General features: G+C 38.6%; 1 protein-coding gene and 1 long non-coding RNA gene across 7 annotated transcripts in view; both read left to right on the top strand.

The window, feature by feature from the left end:
• The first annotated feature begins 101 nt into the window (after positions 1-101).
• LOC146594410 (uncharacterized) lies at positions 102-4,114 on the top strand. Of its 2 annotated transcripts, none has more exons than XR_014896197.1 (4): positions 102-479; positions 1,076-1,196; positions 1,773-1,842; positions 3,607-4,114. It is a non-coding gene; the product is annotated as an uncharacterized LOC146594410 (long non-coding RNA). The 2 variants fall into 2 exon arrangements; XR_014896196.1 differs by having other exon boundaries at positions 1,773-1,925.
• An 11,280-nt stretch (positions 4,115-15,394) lies between these two features.
• The window catches only part of TAX1BP1 (Tax1 binding protein 1), a 64,970-nt gene continuing 63,677 nt past the window's right edge, over positions 15,395-16,687 (top strand). For 4 of the 5 annotated variants that reach the window (XM_085307540.1, XM_085307541.1, XM_085307539.1 and 1 more), the window contains exon 1: positions 15,395-15,503. The gene's annotated coding sequence lies outside the window, so the exon portion shown is untranslated. Of the gene's footprint in view, positions 15,504-16,110; positions 16,130-16,687 lie in introns of those variants that run through there. The other variant, XM_085307538.1, reaches the window with a different exon arrangement.

Genomic DNA, 16,687 nt, shown 5'->3' with positions numbered 1-16,687 from the left:
GGGCGTGCTCCTCCCCGTGACCCGCCGGCTCCGCCTGCTCCCGCTGACGGACGGGGCCGCTGCTCGGCGCTGCCGGTGGCGGGAGCGCGGGCCGGGCCGGGCCGGGCCGGGCCGAGCGGGGACTCGCGGGAGGGCCGCGAGGCGCGCGGAGCACGGTTGTTTCCCTGAGGGGCTGATGGAGCGGTTGTTACCATGAATCTGTTTGAACTACAAGCTGCCGCGAGCCTGTGCTGCTCGGCCACGGCGTACTGAAGGCGGGGCTCAGAGCCCGCGGCGGCAGCCCGGGCGGGGCGTCCAGCTGGGCGCGGGGGAGCAGGCGGGACGCGGCCTCGGCGCAGGGAGGTTTCGATTCCAGCCCCCACAACCGCTGCTCTTCTCTCTTGTGCAAAAGAGCTATTCTCTCGGGAGCAGAAGTGTGTAGCGGGGCCAATGCAAAGGAATAGTGGCTGCGCCCTGTATCATTAGCTTTCTCTTACGAGGTAAAAACTCCTCTAGCTGTTATGTAGTATTATTTACAAACTTCTTGGAAAATGCAGTCAGGAATAGATCTCAGGTCCCACCGAGTCAGCTTCTATTTGCACACTCTTATGTGAACACAGAAAGAATACTCCCAGTCTGCATGTTTGACTCTTCTATCCATACCATAACATACTTTTGTATATTCACCTCTGGGGCACAGCGGATGGCATACGGTTAAATTAACCAACCAGCTCAACGGAAAGGAATTTGGTGGGCAGTGAACAACGTTATGTAACAGCTGTAATCTGGCATGTGTGAGTGCTACCGCTCAACGGGCTGAACTCACATCCTCACTCTGTTGCTTCTTTCTCTCACTGCCCTTCAGCTGAGTATTGGGACAGTACAGCTTGAGGAGAAAATAAGATCTCTGCAGCCAAGGCAATGGGAAGAGACACACAAAAACAGACTGTTCAATTTGCTAGCACGTTGCAAAACATTTGAAGCTGCAGACTCATATATGCTGGTATTTTCACAAGCTCACTTGTCACTTCCACGGTGCCAGTTGAAGACACTTAAGTGAATGAGGCTACTGAGCTATATTTACTTTTCTCCTCAGAGGTGACAAGGTTGACAACCATCTCAAGCACAGACTTTGCTGGGATGGGAAGAGGTGTGATTCCCAATCAATGCAGCTAGGCTGACAGAAATCTGTAGTGAGCCAAATGAGGCCTTTGGAGGTAATTAAAACCTGAATTTTACACATAATCACATACATCTTTAACTCGGCTTGAAAGCATGATTTTTTCTTCTCAGCCTGATTCTTCACTGCCTTGCATTTCTGTAGAGTCATTTACCCTTTTTCAACTGGCTGTACACTGTTACTAAATCTCAGTTACCCCAGTGATTGATTTGTTATTCATTATGCAAGAACAGATAGGTGGAACAAATGAGCAGAATCTAATGCAGTGTTGTTCAGTTTTTTAACTCCTATCAACAGATGCAGCTTTGCCTGTATAGCTGCATCCTTTTCTAGACCTATACCTGGTCTAAGAGCATTTACATAGGTATAAATAAAGCATTATTTGTTTAAAACTTATCTGAGAATTCCACTTTATACCAGCATAATAGAAGTACACCACCATCACTTCCAAACAAAGCAAGAGAAACTAGCAAAAGGAGAATCCTATCTAACAGAAATGATAAAGTATTGTAGACATAGCCTAAGAATACTTTGCCAGTACACCTGGCATAAATAAACTCTAATGTTTATTGTATGTATATGTCCACTGTTACATGATTCTTTTTTATTACAGCTTTTGTACAGAGCATGCTGACAGCACTGAACATTGATGCAAGTGATACTAGCAGCTTAGTACTTGTAAGGTAGGCAGTATGAGAAAGAAATAGTTGCAGGACTGCTATATTGCAGAACATTTGCTGGAGAAGGGAGAAAAGCAAATTAAAAGGTTGGCTTTTTTTTTTTTTTTTTTTTTTTTTTTTTTTTTTTTTTTTTTTTTTTTTTTTTTTTTTTTTTTTTTTTTTTGCCAAAATGCCCTCTAGCGATATTTGAACTTTTAGCAGGCTTGTAGTAAAGTTAGCTCATTTTGTTAAAAATAATTTTGCCTTTCCTAAAAGTTTATCTTACTATAAATTAAGCCTTCGTGGTTAATTTTATTTTGTATATGTTTCTCATTTCTTTGCCAACCTAATCACATTCTTTCCACACAAAATGAAGAAAAAAAAAACTTACTAGCTTCAAAATATTTTTGTTTTAAGTAAATAGCTATGAAAGCATTTACTTATATTAAACTACAGGATTAAAATGTTCTGGTTTATTCAACAGAGTGGCAGTATCTCCTTACTCACACCTATTAAGATAGTGTTTCATAAAAATTTCCATGTGATGATTTCTGAAATTATTAACTAGTTTAAATGCAAATATATAAATAAATCATTATTTGTATAGCTGGGTTCTACAAATTAAAAAATATTTTTTTCCATGTGTTAAAAATACTTAATTTGGGTGCATAAAACCTCGAATTTTAAGTAGAATGCTTTAAAGTCATGTGAGTAAAGTCTAAGACTATCTATAAAAATAAATTCATTAGATATTTCAAAATATCTTGAAGTGCCAAAAAAGCTTTCCAGAAATCAGTGATTACACTGCAAGCATGTCACAAAGGAGAACTGTTAACAAGTATGACTTTGCCAGTAAGTAGGAAGATTGCCAACATTTAATTGGCTTTAAAGTTTTGTTCTATCAATGGTGTATTGTATCTTAAAAGCAATAATACCAACCTTACGATTTAGGCATGAAATGAGATCTCAAAATATCTCACCGATTGTGTCAGGAAGCAACTATTTTCTTCAGGAAGAGTTGCTAGCCTACTTACTGCTGTAGTTTAAGGAGCTGATTTTGTACAATACAGCAAAAAGAAAAGCAAAAATATTACATATGAGAATACCAAGTAGTAAGCATGTAAGTGGTATGTACCTATTTTCAGTAGTAGATCTTTCAGTGCTTTATTAAAAGAGAGTACAGATGTTGTCATAAGAAGTAATCTGCCTTCCAACACAACTTAGTCTTTTTGATCCCCAGACCTAGGCAGGTATATCCTTGAGGTTGCCCTCCCACCTCCTATCASTTCAGTCAGTTGGATTGCTTTTTTACAGCTTTCTGTACTGGATCTATGAATTGAGCAGGATTAAAAAAAATCTCTGCTGCCTTTGCCCAGCTGCTCATCCCCATCTCTGCATTACAATTTACTGTCCTCGCAGGTATGCCAGTGTAGCTATTGTTAACTCATTCCTTTCAGTCATCCATTATACAATCTACCCCAACAAATTCTTGCGCTGGTGCCTGGGCCTCAACAGGGACTGAGCAAGCCAGCCTGAAATGAATGAGTGGAACAGAAAGCTCTTAAATCAGTTCCTGAAACACTGGATAGTGGTAATGTAGAACCAAATTCTGAGTCATAGGAAGATTATGGGTCCCAGTGTCATACATCAGTGACAGAAAAAAAATGCAACAATGCCGCTTTCTTGACTATCATTACCATGTAACTGTATCATACTACCATTATTATCATTGCTCATTAAGCCATATTGCCTTGCTATCATTAATGAACGTATCGTCTTGCTTCGTAGGTTGCTGCTGTCTGATTTCTGCAGGAACCTGAGAAATGTACAGAAGATACAGCACCTTTTTACAATACAGTACTGTATCCCCTGCTGTAATCTGTTTATTAGATTATCAGAAACTTTTTAGGTTATTATATGTAGTACCTCATGAGTCTGTAGGGACTTTGTACATCAAGAACTTTGTCTTTAAGTGACTAGCATTTATTTTTTTTACGCTGTAAGAAGTGTGTAGACCTTATGTGTGGTCTGTTAACACTTTTGACATTGTAACAGGGACGCTAAGGCCTAAGAAATGTCAGAGCGCTCACAAAACGGAAAGCAGCTGCTATTGATGGAAATTACCTACCTGTTGGTACCTTATGCCTGCTAAATTCCAAGTCATGTAAAATTACATAAAATAAAGAAGGATGCTTTCTTTACTCTTGATGTTGAAAATATGGCCATCTAAGTCTGCTTTAAGAAGTAATATAAAAAGACAAAATATAAAGAATAAAAAATAAACACAGAACAGTTATATTGTTGTCAATTTTTATTTTCTTAGATTTAAGGATTTTTTTTCTATAATAACCTTCAAAAGCAAAGGAAAGTGTATGGCAAATTATGTTAAGGGATTTTCAGAGCCTACCTCTGATTTAACTCTACTGATGTGGGATAATTACATTCGATCAGATTTTTAAGAGGTTTCCTTTGGGGGAGGTTTCCTTTTTAGGCCATTGAGTCTTGTAGTCTGGGATGATAAGTGCACTGTTCTCACTGAATTTAGAGCTACAGGGATACAACACCTGTAAAAGGGGACCCTGATTGCAGAGTGATATTTAAATTCAACATTAACAGTACTTGGTTTAGCCAAAAGAAATTATAGGTGATACAACAGCATGTTTGAATTTGTAATCAAAATGAATTGGCAGTCAAAACTACAGTGTTTTATTCCTCATTCTAACCTTCCGTCTTGCATTTGTTGTGTTTACTTCTTTACTTTGAAGAGCTTTTGGAATGTTTAAAAAATGCAGTAAAAATGCAGTAAAACTTCTCAGGAATTCCTGAGCTGCAAATAGCTGGAGTTGGGAGAGCATTCCAGAGGAAAATCTCTGCGTACTTCCTCTCTGATTATCCACTTTGGTCATTGTTGGAGACAGATTACTAGGCTAGAGGGACCTTGAGTCCACCATAGAATGACATTCTTGTTATTTCTAGATGTTAAGAATTAGGACTCTCAGGGCAGCATTCATTTCCTACTTATGTGCTTATTTCCTGCTTATTTCCTACTTATTAGGTAACTAACTAGAACGTATGAGTAGGAATGCAAGTGGTTATTTTTGCTGCCAATATTACATTTAAAAAGTGTGTATTTTAAACTGATTTAATTCTTGCTGAGTTGTGTGATACATTCTGCAGTGATGTATTATCAAGTAATCAATCACAGATTGAATATGTGCAGTATTCTAAATATTGCACATACATATGAGGAAGCAAATTCTAAGCTGCGAGAATGCAGTGCCCTGGGGGAACACTGAAATTTTTTTTTGGTATGAAGACTTACTGTCTGTTTTGTCACAGGAATTTGTATTTTAATTTGGAGTACAGTTGCATCCTACTCAGACATCAGATGAATGTTGGAATGTGTGTTACAGAAGGGTATCAGTGCATACATATTTGTATTAATTTATATTAAATTCAGTTAATTCAGTTGCCCTCTTTTTTAGCTCTGATAAATCCCACTAGATGTTTAGGCTAGACTGGGCTGAGTTTTTCAAAACAGCTGAAAAGAGTCAAATATTTATTTCCCGTGAGAATTAAAGTACCTCTTTCAAGTTCCATTCAAAATTCCACCCAAGTAAAATGTAACAGAGATACTTAATCTGGTTGAATTTCATTGGACAATGCACTGGAGAACAAATCCCTTCAAACATTTGGTAAATGGAATGTGTTGAAGTACTGGTTATGAGCAACTTCAGTTGCTCTTATTGAGGCTCTTTTACAAATAATTACAGGTAGGAATTTGCACGTAAGTGACTGCATTTATATCATGAACAACACAGAGCTGCTCCAGTTGGAGAATTTGTGTGAAAAATTCAAAGTGTAAGGAAAGTTACCTGTATAGCATCCCATAGCAATTCGGGGTTGGTTTCATTTTTGCGTTTTTAACCGCAAAATATGTTTTAGCTGATTTTAATGGATGTAGAATCTGTTAATGTTTGTGTACTGTGGCTTACTTTGACATGCTTATTTCACATGACCTAGAAATGGAAACAGGAGGATGATTTTGGTTTCAATTTGGATAAAGGTCTTGCAAAAGCAGGTGAGGAAGGAAAAAATTCCAGAAGAAACGTTGCTACATATGTTCAATGTTTAACATCAGGCATGGCCATTTTATTTCAACTTTTACCTAGAGTTTACTACATACAGAACATAATGATGGTGGGGGAAYTGCAGAAAACAGTCACTCTGTGCTCTTCTGTTACTTATGAGAGTCTGAGATAGGAGAAGAAAATGAACACAGCAAAAGCCACACAGAAAATCAACATGGTAAGTTGATTTCAAACGTAAGGGGCCCAAGGAAGGGTGAGATAATTATTGCCCGGGAAAAGATGCATATAAAACACATAAAAAATAGTTCAATTTTTTCCAACCAACATAAATCACTCCAAAAGTATGAACTTTACATTACTGTGATAAAATCCCAAACTAGCCTCAGTATGATATAAAAAAAGGAATGCTGGCAATAACTCAGTCTTTGGGTTCTCCTACAAAAAAGTATAAAGCACACTGCTTCAGAAACATTTTCTTTGTGTAGCATGCTCCTGAGCAAAATCTTGGATTTGCCAAAATGGGAGTTGATCTTGCTTGTACTGACATCCTTGGGAATTTGTCCCTGATTTCAGTGGGAGCGACATAAGGCCCCTGGAGGAATAGGCCATATTGGGGAAAGTTCTTCATTGCAGGCTTGCTAGAAGGAACATAACCTACTGCTGCTCAAGAGAACTATCTCTTGAGTTAATTAACTTTTGAAACAGAGACACTGTTATTTAAGCAATATAATTCAACACAGAAGAACCATCTTTAGGAAGTTATTTTCTATTCTTGGATGCACAATTTACACTCACTTTTATACTTTTTATGAGTGCAATTAATAATTTAATTCCTTTGGAATTTTAGCTATACAGAGGATAAATGTACTTCACGGGCAGAAGTACAGAGAGTAACACTTTACAAGGAGCAAATATTAAATTAAGATCTATTTCATATTCTCATTTAAATATCACAGTGTATAAATCAATGTAGGTCAACACACCTCCTCTATTCAACATGAAGACAACACTATCGGGGTTATTATGATGCTATGTTGTCTATATTGTCTGAACTGTATTGTCCATTGAAAGATTTTGAATTGAACTTCTAATAAAAGTTTTATACTGTGTACCTGCATTAGGCAATTAGTTACAGAACACTTACTTGGAAAAAAACTCCATTCTGTCCTACCGCAAATGTAAGATGAATATATCTTATTTAAGATTTCTAAATACAAAGTGCACATTTAGTTTCAGTATAGTGCTATAATTTCATTACGTAGCATGCATACCTATGAAAGAGCTTGTTTCTTATTATTTTTATGTTTTATCTGTGTTAAATGTTAATGAATTTCCCTACTGCAGACTGTTCTTTTAAGCTACTTCTAAGTAACAGCACTTAAAAAAAGTAATAGTCACTTGCAGTGAAAAAGTGCAGGAGAAACTTTTAGATAATAACCCTTTTTAGAAGGAACATGCTGCTTGTTCACAACAAGGGATGCGTGCTTCATCTGTACAATCTGTGATACTAATTCCAGTACAGCAGAATCATTAGGACACTGGTTATGAAAACAACAGCATCATATCCCAAATATCAGCATTATAGTCAGTATTTTAAAAAAAAAAAAAAAAAAAAAAGTAATAATTTGCTTTCCTAAAATAAATTAAAAAACGTAAAGATTTGGTTAATATATGATTTCCTGAAGTTAAAGGTTTCGAAATTTTTTTTGCCTGAACTGTGGGATAACATAAGAACATGCATTACACAAAGATATGTTGATTACACTGGAACCAACTAAGAAGTACATTTAAGAGTCTTACCCTCACACAAAATAGTAAAATAAATTTTGGGTACAACATTCGTTCTAGTAAGACTACTGCTAATAATTAGTTCCACTAATTGAAATAAAATGACCTTACTGTGGAGTCCTTGAATATAATTAAATATAATTGAAATGCAAATCTAGTCTGTTGTGCCTGTCTTTTGATATTTGACTAATTCTGAAGAAAAGATACACAAGAAAAAACATCATGACAAGTTTCCAAAATCCAGAGTTGTTGATTTAAGGAAACTAAAATTTTCTGAGTCAGTCTGACTTCCTCATTAGTATTGATTCTGTAAAACTGATGTAGTATGCATACTTACATAGAGAAACTGAAGCTTTCATTTATAAATAAGATGGAATAAGAATATTTTCCATGACTTGTTTGTCTGAAAGAAAAGTACTTTCCAAATGGTTTGTTTTTTTCTCCAGAAACACATCATCTTCAGTGAACATGAAATCAAACTTTGGTTTGTTACGATTAAAAATGAACATAAATGTATCATTATCACTGGAGTAATATAATCCTATTATCATTTTACTAGATAAGTGGTGACAATGTTGTGTTTGTAATAGCCTCTAGAGATATAATAAATCTAGCCAGGGAATGTTAGCCTGGTCCAAGACAGATTAAATGTGGAGAACTGGAATATAGTTCCCAGTAAACAAACACTTTGAGGTCAGGAGGTCATACTTGCTCAGCTGTTCTTCATAAGCCCTCTTGGAAATAACTTTCATACCATCACTGAGTATATTTCGTGCTACCTAGTAATACCAAAGGCCAAGTACAGCGGTGATATAAGTGATTTCTAAGTTCAATATTAGGTGTAAAGTCATCAAAAAACAATACGCAAATGGCAAAGCAAGATGATGCTCAACATTCGATGAGTGTAATTAATAAGAATTTGATCTTTCCTGGGGAAAAAGATTCATCCCACTTGAAAATTGGTGCAAATTCCCATTGACAAATAAGCTGAATTTGGCACTGGTGATACTGTGAATAATACAGCATAAACTAAAAGCTAACTATATTTGAATTCAAAAGAGGACAAGGAAGAACATACAGCCAATGAACTCTCCCTTGGCAGTTGACTAATTGCAGGAGAATGGGGACTGCAAGTCAACAAAGGTCTGGGAAGGAGAACTACATGATGAATTGGCTTTTGGCATTTCTTCTAACACGGAAAAAATGCCTGGATTCTGGGAATGCTAAAATAAGTACATATGTGTGCTGCTTATTATGGGTAAAGTTTTCAAAAACTCTTCTGTTATCTTAAGATTAACTTGCTGTCTTTCAAAAAGACTCAGACACCTATTTTGCTCTATTTTAAGGAAATGGTGCACTACTCAYGGGTATATTCTGAGAATATTAGTAACAGATACTATTGACAAGCTCAGTCAGGTCTTAGTGGTAGATTTTAGCAAGCAKTTTTATAAAGCCTTAAAAAGTCCCCCTTAGTATAAACATGATATATACAAAATATGCAGATATATAGGCTAAATGCTGCCCACATGACGTATCTCAGTAAGGATAACTGAAATGCACATTGTGAAAGTAGATTCTAACCATGGTGTTTGTATACAAAACAGTATTATAGGTCCAAAAATCCTTTGCCATGTAGTGAACTATAGCCATATGTCATGGCTGTGACATTATCGTATTTTTTAAAGACTAAGGTTTGTTACGTGCATTAGTAATGTAAATTGTATTTTGATTGAATGAATCTAGTTCCAAAACACAACATTAAAACAAGCAGACTTTGGACAAAACTGCTAATTTTACTACCTTATAATGTGAAGTATTTACTAGGAAGAAGGAGGGTCATTTGCTAAATCTGTTTCTTGTAGAAAGGTATAGAAATGTAAGCACTATAGTATTCTGCTTTTTTTATAGTCACTTGCTATTGATAGCAAGAACTATGCTTAACATTGCAAAACAGGCTTCACTATGATTCCATATTCATCTGTTCGTAATTTTGCAAGTGATCTACTAAGATACCATATGGTATTAATCTAGATTCAGTGAGGAGGGGATTGGAAAATTTAAGAAACACAAGGAAATTTATTTGTAAAATAAGAAATTGTATGAACGTTTCCAAAAAAATTATAGGAGTGCATAGAATTTAGTCTGCATTTCTAGGCGAACTTCTGCTAATCCAATAAAATCAGGACAGCATTGCTTTCTCTATGTAGATTTGCACAACAGATCCAGCATATACTCTGTACAATGTTAATAGTAATACTCAACAGAATAACAAGTAATCAGTGGGATTAACTAAATTTAGATTTAGATTTTAGCACTGCATTTGCTAGCTTCCTAGTAATTGATTTGCACATAATATATGTAACAATATTGTTATTATTCTTGCATACAACTTAAGAACTCATCATGTAAGAATTTAAGAATTCAAACAGTAGGAGAATGTATGACTCAAGATCCATTGACTGAGAAGTTTTCCTTACAGATAGAAATACAACAGTTCSGACCATCTCCAAGTAGAATGTGAAGCTACAGAATAAAGCAGGTTTGGTCACTGTCAGTGTCAAGTCCCAGGCTGGGGACAACCCCTCAAGTGTGCTGGGTTTACCTGACTGTATCTCCTTTCTCTTTGAAGCTGAGTCAAGCATGAGGACACAGTCCTGCATCAGTCAGCGGTACTGGTCCTGGCGCAGAACGGTGGAGCAGCACCAGGTTCCTGGTACTGCACTGTCCTACAGCCTCACCAGTTTGAGCACACAATGCAGCTGAAGCAGCAGGTCAAGGAGACAAGGAACGAGAAAAACTGYGTTAAAGCGGTAGAGACACAAGAGCTGCTAGAGTCAAGACTGTGGAGCAGGTGATAGCATTAGGATGAGGGCTCACATCTTTAGACCCTACAAGAAAAACACATGCTTTCATGAGAAAATAGGAAGGCTGCCAACCTTCATACAGATACCTCTGTATTCTGTTGGTGATAGCAGACAGTGCTAGGGGGACCCCGGAGGGGAGACATGCAGCATGCTGTATGTAGTCATGGAAAACATCTTCCTACTTTCCATCTGCAAAGGTTAAGTCCTTGGCCCTGAAGTATGAGAACACTGAAATCTCTTTGCCTGTTTGTTTCCTGCCACATGCAGCTCTCCTGCCTCTGAAAACAAAATGTTGGTCATTTGAGAACTTCCTATTACTTTCAGATAGCAAAGATAAAAGGCTAGGAGAAATAGTAAATCTACCAAAGCATACAAAACAAAGGTATTTACCTATCTTTTATCTGTTAAAATTTAAATGACACCTACTCAGTGGTTATTCACATGCAGTTCTGTATATGCCAGTAAGAAGTATGCTACAAGGAAAAAAAAACAACTGGCAAATATCATAAACAAGAAATGAAACACTCTCCCAGACCTGGGTCTCCAGTGCACATATATTAATTACACACCAGAGAATAAAGCCTCAGTATGTGCAAGCATTTAATTCATTATTTGCATTTATTAAAAACATTCCTTTTCACTTTAACAATACAGTAACCTAACAGTGAAATAACAGCAATTCAAATGTAGTCATTTACATGCGGTTTCTTACGCCCATTGTACAGTGCAATGTTGCCAAGTCTCACACCTTAGCAGTAAGCCCTTGCTCTCTCCTCTCTATGTCACATATATGCATGCACACACATACAAAATTTACATGTCTGCTCTCACCTATACTCTTTTGGGAAAAGCCACAAATTTCATCAATCTCACTCATGCAGATTTAAAAATCCTGGCAGCTTTTGAATAGCTTTTCTTCATCAGTTGCAATTAAGTGTTGGAAAAGAAATCCAAAACATACAGAGAGAGACTTTCTCCTTAATAAGAAATCTTACCAATAGCATGTGATTTCTAATATGTTCCAAAGGTTTGCCACTCCATCTTTCTGAAAGGCAAAGTCTATATGCGTTGTGATTAGATTTCCTTAAATGCTGAGCAATTCAGGGTTGTCAGCCATAATATMAAACATGATTTATAACTATTTTACTGCATCAAAATATAGTTAATAGTTTTCTGTGATGTGATCTTAAAGAAGTTGATTAAGTGTGCTTTACAACGTGACCAGAAAGAACTTCCGATTAGTGACATTGATACATATATTTTACATCTCACATAGCCTATAGTTTTAAAAGTTGGGAGTGTTGAAACAGGAGTCAAACCAAAATGAAATCAAATCACTAAAACCTGAGCATTTCTATACCACACTTCATCAATATCATCAAGTCATGCGAGTACACTAAATAGCCACAACATGAAGTACCTTTCTCAGGTACTAAAAGTTATAAATATGTAATTTGTCTGTCACTCATACAAAGCAGAGGGGGGCCTCAAAGGAAGAACTGAGGTCTAGATTCAAAATTCCTTGTGGCTTTGGTTCAGGTCATAATATAGTTAGTAAACAGAAATAATATTAGGATCTGAATCTAAGTACCTGTTCAAATATACCGAAGGTTAAAGAGACGTGATAGGGACCCATTTCTAATTTAAAGGCTACAAATCACTTAAGGAGCATGTAGTTTTAGAAAGATTTAGAAAGATTAAGCAAAAAGTAAATGATTTCCAAATATTCAAAAAAGTCCATTCCCAAGGAGACTGTAGCACGCCCCATGCTTCCTTTGGTAATCCTGTTTAGTTTAGTTTAGTTTTTATTCCTCACTTATCTCATGCCTGAGAAGGGACTTGTGCAGATTTCATCCTGACAAAGGAAGCCTCAGTCTAATCACAAAGCAGAGGGATTTTTGAGCTCTGTAAGTCCCAATCTGAATTCCAAACCTCTTCAGAATCTAGTGATGTTCAGATCCAATAACTGGATTCACATACGTTTTTACCTTAATAATATTTCTATCTAATATATCTATTAATATTTCTATCAAAACCACAATTATCAACTTACCATTGTTTTCTATCCTCATATTTACAAGCTTAAGAAATTTAGACAGTTAAGGATTTTACAAGCTTTGTATTTCCAAATAAATACCCTGGTAAAACATTTTTCACTAGCAAAATGAGACATATATTCTTTAGGAATTGTATATATATGTACATAAAAAGAGACAAAACTTTTTTTCAGCCTTAAGAAGGAAAGGCTATAGGGAGATCTGTTGCTATCTATAGCTAAGTGAAGAAGCTAAAAATGGAGCCAGTATTTTCAGAGGTGCACAGTGCAAGAACAAAAGGCAACAAAATTCGAATGCACAAAAATCCGACTTTTTTTTTCATTTTCCTTTTTCTTTTTACAATGAGAATTATCAAACACTGGAACAGGTCCTCCAAGTACTTGTCAAATCTCCACCCTTGGAGATACTCAAAACTTGACCAATCAAGGCCCTGAGCAACCAGCTCTAATTAGTTCTGCTTTGGAAATCTCTTCCAACCTTCATGGTTCTGATTCTATGACATAAATGTGGCAAACTGCATCAGAAGATACTTGACATTCACTGATTTTTCCTTTTAAAAAATCCAAATATTGGCCAAACACTGATTCTACATGCTTAGAGTACAATTCTGATATACATGCCAAACAGGATTTGCTGTAAAATACTGGCTTGATTGACAACCCCCTCCTCCTGTGTTCTCATTCAAATCAGTGGGGCTGAAAACATGAAAACATCTCAGATAATATTATTGCCATCATATGTATTACAAGCTTTTCTAACTGAATTAGTATTACTATTAGTCTCTCATATGACTCACCAGAAATTTTGACATCAGACTTACAACAGTAAGTATTTTGCTGCAAAAATAACATTGCTGCAAGAATAACAATGTTTTGCTATTCAAGAACAAGTTTTCCAAAATATTTGCCACATGGATGAATTTCAGGATTTAGTATCTAATGTTCCCTGCCTAGTATATTCAGACTAAGTCATTTAACCATTAATTCTAAGACCAAGTACAAGTTTCACCAGCGACAATCACAATTTTGTCAATCCAAACCTTTGTTCGAACCAGTACAGGCATATTAATTGTTGATCTTGGAGTTACAGTGCACAACTTGTCAGYGGTGAAGTCCTTCGTATCTCAAAGCAAGAGCAACAGAGTGAGAAGAGGCTCTGTATGCAGTCTCTATGTAGGTTATTTATGAATTCTAAAGGGTGAGGTTGGTATCCAAACTTAGGYTACAACTATGTAAGGAAGAATGCTCATTAACCCATTCAATTATTTCAGTTAAAAATCTTCTTAATTTGAATATCAGAAGGACCAGTTTTGGACTTACATAGTTACAATAGTTAAAAAATTACATATTTTTCTGAAAACTGTGGCTGTAACCACAAAAAAGCCATGATCAGTCTTGATTTTTCTTAATTAGTTTACACCGTGCATGTGACAATTGGCATATATAGTTTCTTTTGTCCCCTTATGCATGCATTTAGGAATAGAAATAATAACTTAATACTGAATTACTACTAAGCAATAACTCTTTTGTATGAATGAACATTTGTGAACTGACCACAGAAATACATCAAGATTCCTTAAAAACTGAGAACTGAGTATATTTTTTTTTTATTAGGAAATGAAGTTTTTTTCCAAGCATTCACTGTAGAAAATAGGCTGGCTGCCAAAGAACATCTTTATTTCGAACTACCTATTATATTCCCATAAACTAGCATTATAATGATGTTAAGTGAAAGCAAAACTGTTTGTTAGTCTCATCAACATTCATACTTCCCAGTGAGTGATTGTAAAACCTCATTTCTTTTCGTGTTCCAGACCACAGGAGAACTGTGCCTTGAGACTCTTAAACCGCCCTGTATCACGTCATACAGTGCGAAAACCAATGAAGAGAACAAATGAAGGACAGAGATAAGAAAATATTCCCCGCCTATTTATTGCTTTTCTGATTACCCTACCAGTTTCATTTTCCATTACACAAATTCATCTGGTTTGTAGTAGAATCAATGTATTTATTGATTCTGAAGTAGAATCAAGTAGAATTGATTCTGAAGTAGAATGAAGTAGAATCAGTGTATTAATTAAGGAATGTACTTCAATGAAGACGTGTCAGTTTACACAAGCAGAACTGTACATACAGTAAGCATTTAGTATCACTCTTATCTCACTTCTTGGTTGGTTTGGGAAGACCTGCAAAAGCTACRAGGTCAACAGTACTGACTTATGAGCTGCAAGTATATGTGTTTTGGATGGAGAAGGAGACAATTAAATTAGGGCATGTGAGTATTACAAAAGCAGTGGTGTAAGAACTAGTATGAAGGCAGAAACCTTTTGTGCGTGGCAGGTGCATTTTATGGAAGTAACAGCTGCAGCACGGGCTCGCACACGCTGGCAACACGAGCTTGGCCAGGCTTTCTCGCCCTTCGTGTTCCCTGAAGCATCGCGCAGTCTCGAGTAATGAAGCAAGCTGTACAACATGCTTTACGCGGGGCGTAAGCGGCGGCTCCGGCGCAAGCTGGGCCTACGCGACCGGGAGCCTGTCAGGACGGCGACGCAGGCGCTGACCGCGTAAGGTGCGCGGAACCCCTCGCGGAACAGGCGTGGGCGCCGCACACTCGAGCCGCCGCGCGTTCGCCGGGCAGCGCGAAGCCGTGTGCGGAGCCTCGTGACGCCGCCGCCCTGCGCCCCTGAGCTGGGCGGGCCGGGGCGGCCCCACGCAGTCCCCAGAGCACCCGCTGCCCCGCGCCGGCTACGGCCGGTTCCCGCTAACGGCCCCCCCGCCTCCACCCCGGCGCGCGGGGGCGGAAATGACGCGCGGAGGGCGGGGCCGCGAGGCGCCGATGGCGGAGGCCCCATGTTGATGTCCCCGGCGTCCTCCGCGGCTGCTTAGGTAAGGGGCCCTCGGCGGCCGGGCGGAGGGGAGCGAGCGGCTTCGGCGCCCTCTTTCTCCGCCGCTTTCCTCCTCGTCCTCCTGCTGCGGGGACGGGAGGGCCGCTAAGCCTGGGGCTTCTGTGCTGCGCCACCTAGGTGCTGCCCCTCCCCCCGGCCTGTCTCGGATCGCTGGTAGTTGCGGGGGCGGGGGGAGCCGCGGCCGTTGGGGCGGGGGGCGGCCGTTGGCACCTGCCGCGGGGCCGGAGGGCAACGGCGATTCGCGCTGAGCAAGTGAGGCCGCGAAGGGGCGGCTGGCGGAGCAGCGGGAGGGAGAGCCCGGCAGGTAGGGCCCGGCGGTGTCAGGTGCGCTGCTGCCCGCCGCTGGCTTGCCGCCCGGCGGAGCTGGCCGGGCCGTGCGGCTCGTCTTGTTCTTGTGTTTCCTGCCTGACGAGCTTGGCCTGCCTCCTTCGGCGCTTTTCGGCGTGTTAAAAGCGAACGCCTCTTTCTGCCTCCCCGTGAGAATCTCTTGTCATGTCAGTCAGAAAGCGCTTCCTCCTCCTCCTCCTCCCTGCCCCCCTTTTCTCAAGTCGGTAGCTGTGAGCTAAGTAAGCAAGCACCCGACATCCCCTAAACTATCCTTGAACTGTAAGTAGATATCGGCTTCATCTAAGCTCTGGGAGTTTTGCTGCTGCTGAACTGTAATCCCGTATGATTCTGCTGGTCTGCAGAAGTTCAAATTTATAGTTCTGCTTTGGACTTGGAAACCAAACTCCCTTTATTAACAGTTTCGGGAAAGCTACTTCAGTAAAGCTGTGGTAGTAGGCTAACCACTATGCCACTATGCAAAAATGAATTTTTTTTTTTTTTTGGTAATATGTTCTTATAAGAATCGTCCTAGTATTTGAAATAGCTCTATTTCAAAATATGTTAAATTCCATTGTTTATCTATTGTCTATGTTATTAATGGTTTGCTGTTTTTACCTTATCTGGGTAACAAAAGCTAATACAGTCTGCTTCACGTCAATATTATTTGACTTCAGATACTAACTTAAATTATTAAGAATGAATGAGTTTGTTACACTTAGAAGAAAATTGTGGCTTCTGTTTTTTGGAGTGATTGTAAAAAACCCAATTCTTTTTAAAGTTTATGGTTTGGAATGGTTTTGAGAGGTGTCATGAGTGTAACTTTCTGTTTTGAGGGGA

Source organism: Rhea americana, unplaced genomic scaffold (genome assembly GCF_003343005.1).
Source record: "Rhea americana isolate MKP2758 unplaced genomic scaffold, rheAme1 scaffold_26, whole genome shotgun sequence".
Lineage (NCBI taxonomy): Eukaryota > Metazoa > Chordata > Aves > Rheiformes > Rheidae > Rhea > Rhea americana.
The sequence above is the reverse complement of the archived record's forward strand: the minus strand, read 5'-3'. Positions and strand labels throughout refer to the sequence as shown.